The sequence below is a fragment of the Mauremys reevesii genome, linkage group 4 (genome assembly GCF_016161935.1).
Source record: "Mauremys reevesii isolate NIE-2019 linkage group 4, ASM1616193v1, whole genome shotgun sequence".
Lineage (NCBI taxonomy): Eukaryota > Metazoa > Chordata > Testudines > Geoemydidae > Mauremys > Mauremys reevesii.
Genome location: NC_052626.1, coordinates 52,608,326 through 52,612,163, shown reverse-complemented (window position 1 = coordinate 52,612,163; position 3,838 = coordinate 52,608,326). Strand labels below are relative to the sequence as shown.

At 41.6% G+C, this 3,838-nt stretch overlaps 1 long non-coding RNA gene across 1 annotated transcript; it reads right to left on the bottom strand.

Annotated features, from left to right (window-relative positions):
* Positions 1 to 344: 344 nt before the first annotated feature.
* LOC120403026 lies at positions 345 to 2,280 on the bottom strand. The gene is made up of 2 exons (XR_005597428.1): positions 2,143 to 2,280; positions 345 to 464 (listed from the first exon to the last, which is right to left on the bottom strand). It is a non-coding gene; the product is annotated as an uncharacterized LOC120403026 (long non-coding RNA).
* Between the last annotated feature and the right edge of the window lie 1,558 nt (positions 2,281 to 3,838).

Sequence of the window (3,838 nt, the reverse complement as noted above, 5' to 3'; positions counted from 1 at the left end):
ATTGTGAATGTGGAAATCCAAACATTATAGTTCCAGTGATTTTATTTCCTGACTGAATATAGTGACAAGAAACAAACCATGCAGTGTGTTTAAAACTCTAATGAGAAAATGAAGAAAGATTGAAGGTAACATTATATGTTCAGAGCCCAGGATGAGTATATCTTTAATAAATCTAAACCTATACTTAAATAATAGCTCTTGTACATTTTACAGCAGCAATCTTGACTAAAATTTTTACATAATGCATTATGCATTTATATTTAGATGAACAGATTAGTTTTCTTTGTGTAAAAATTCCAGTAGTAATAAATGAAACAACATATAGCACAAGATGGATACTGAACTGTAGCAAGGATGTCTGGTCTTTACTGTAATGCTGGTCAAAATGCAAAGCACAATCCGATCATATGTAAAATAGTTTTAGTCACTGATCCTCCTGAAAAATCGTGTTTGGAATTTTCTCTCTATTGGAAAATAATTTCAGAGAAAGAGGGTTGTATTATTCATTTCCTACATTCAGAGAATGTTTACAGGACAGAGTAGAAGATGATGACATATAGCAGGAAGATATTTCACCTGATAGTTCTTACATACTGGATATCAGAAAGCACCAGCTACATGCCATAAGATCTAATTATCAAGAATTGCCTTTTCTGCCCCAAAGCAATCATTTTGATGACAGTCTTCTATGCACTGTAAAACAAAATGGGAAGCCTGTGCTATATAAACTGGCTCAGTGCTTCCTTTTACTTCCTCTGATATCAGCGTCCCCATCTCATTTATTTTCCACACATTAATGGTAGCAGTCACCTTGAGCTGGTGATGCAGAGTAATTTTCACAGAAACCTTGATCAGAAACCATAAATCAGCCTGATGTGCTTTTATGGTCTAATAACATTCTGTCTGCTCCTACAGGCCCTTATGTAAAGCTGCACTGCAGAGAATTCCTTGGATTAGATTTTTTCACAGATACTACAGTATACATTATACGTCTGTATCTATAATGCACAACGCCTACATTATAATGTCATTAAGAGATTTTGCTTAAACTCATAAACATGAGAAAATTCAGAAGGAAACCTGAAAACTCCTCCTTAGAGCTTTTTAATCTTAGGCATTGCTGTACATAGAATATGTGATAATAATTGTTAGTCTGATTTACCCAGGAGCAAACCAGATATCAACAGACATTTTGGGGTGCATCTGAATGCCTTGCTTGCAGTAGAAAAGGTTTGTGGATATAGCTAGTGTAGACCCCATTTATACCAGCAAAAAAGTGCTTTTCTTGTATAGCTTATACTAATTTACTGAATGAAAGACGATATAAGGGCAAGAGCACTCTTTTGCTATTATAACTTTGTCTACACTGGTGCTTTTGTTAGTGTAAAAATGTTAAAATCACGCACCTCTAAGCAACATTATTACACAAGCAACAGTTTCCAGTGTAAAACATGATGAACAGAGAAGCCCTGGTTCTGACCTCCCATATATAGGTGTAAAACCTCGGAAGTCATCAAAATAACACTGGATGTGAGATCAGAATTGGGCCCACAACAATTTCTTAATTCTTTGCAATGTTATGTTGAATCTTGTTATAAAAAGGTATTTGTCTAAACATCTAGCTTTGCTGATGGGCCAGATTAGCTGGTGTAAATCAGTCTATCGCCATTAAAGTCAATAGAGATATGCTAGTTTATGACAGTAAGGACCTAGCCCCAAAAGAGCAGCTGATTTACACTGCCTCAGCAAAATTCAACATACTGGGGTGGGAGGGTGGCGGTGGGGAGACTGGGAGTGGCTGGGCAAGAAGCTAGTGAATAGGAGGAGGCCTGGAAATAGTTAGGCAAGAAGACTGGGACTGGGATGGGGAGTCTGGCATGATGAGACTAGGACATTGCTGGGCAAGGAGATTGGAATTGGGATAAGAATTCTGAGGAATGGAAACTGGACTGATCAGAAGAGGAGAATGGGACTAGGACGAGGACCCAGGGATTGGGAAAATCCAACGGTGGAACAGGGACAGTTTGAAGGGGATTGGGCAGAAGGTGTCATGTTTGGGGAATATGGGCAGAAGAGTCTTTGCCCACTAGCATATACTCCCCTCCAAAGCCTGGAATGGAACACAAGGTTCCTGAGCCTCACCATTCCTCTGCTGTTAGCAAATATCTGTGAAACTCACTGGCAAAGTAGCTTAGCCCCCTCTAGTTCTGCTTCACTGCATAACCTATTATTATAAGTTACTTCAGGTCAAGTGGCAAAGTTCTGCACAGCGGATCTTAAGGTTACAGTCCTAGTGATGATCCTTGTGGGTGTCATTATGAGGTCATATGATGGAATTTCTGGTTTTTTTTGTTTTTTTTTCATTTTGCTCTTTTGAGAACATATGTTAGAAGAACATTATTAAGGTTACAAAGTCAAGGAAATGTCAAAAATCAACAGTTAGGAAATGCCAGAATTAAGGTTTCCTGTGCAAGTTAAATTTGTGCTTATGCGTTATGATCACTGTGATGGTGCATCCACCCCACATAAGCCCTGAAGGGGGTTAAGGTGGCTAAGTAGGCCAGTTAACTGCCCAGGCTGCACCTGGAGAAGGAGCCAGGGAGCAGGGATTAATTATAGATGAGGCTCATCTGGAGAGGAACAGGCAGGCTTGTATAAAGCCAAGGAGCCAAGAGCAGAAAGGGACTGCAGGAAAGTAGTTTCCAGTCACTCCCTAAGAGACTGGAAGTGTGTTTCGGGCTGTAGAGGGAAGTGCCTCCAGTTACTCCTTGGGCAGAGGGAGTTTGGTCTGGCACACCCAGAGGGGGTGGAGAGCCAGAAAGATGAGAAAGGCTCAGGGAAATAGCAGCAAGGCATGGGATAGGATGGACCTGCACAACTGAAAAGAGGGCCCCGATGTTGAAACCCAGAGTAGAGGGCAGGCCTAGGTTCCCCTACCAGTCACTGGAGAAGTGGTACAGACCAGTCAGTGGAGAGTGAGTGGACTGCCTGGGACAGTTTTCCCTGAAAGACTTTGATATCCTGGAAGGGGAGAATTATTGTGTCCCGGCTGGAAGGCCAAGTCATGAACAGGAAGCTGCAACTCCTGGAGTGAGAGGGGCAGCAGAGTGAGAAAGGATGATGGGTGGACTGCCGGAGGAGGGTGCAACACCTGGAAGGAGCTAATTCCCAGATCCGTTAGGAGGAGGTGCCCTAGTGGACCCCATGATAATGACATGCTATTTTTTTCCACAGGATCCCTGCCTCATTCAGTGCACAGGATGGACGTGGTTACTTAATGAGCAGCTATTAAATGTTTTGTTCTTTTCTCCTCCATGTTCAGTGTTGGCCTCATGCCTTATTTATTGCTCATCATACAAACCCAGCACTCTGTGTGTAAAATATATAAACCACAATGTACCTAGATTATGCTAAACATTTGTTTTCCTTTTAAACTAAATGGACCATTTGCTAATTTCAGACTCTAATCACATAGTCTTCAGTTATCATGTTTGACAGCATTGACAATAGTTTAATTTTTACATTCGTGACTCATTTTCTACAGAGTTTCTGAATCTCCCCTTCAAACAAAGTGTACGGCAGGGAGCTACAATCAGCTCACTACCAAATATCCACAGCTCACCATGTCTTTCATGTTAGGGCTCACTGATGAGTCTCCAAAACTCCATGGGAAATTTCCACCTTGAATCTCTTTCCAACATTTCAGGACCTGGAACAGCAGAGGCAGAGTACAAAAGAGGAAGTGCCGGTGTCCTGCCCCTCTCTTGCTCTGATACCCCCTGCTGTTTCATTCACAACCTGACATTTGCGATCTCTCCGAGGAAGCTATTTGCAAACC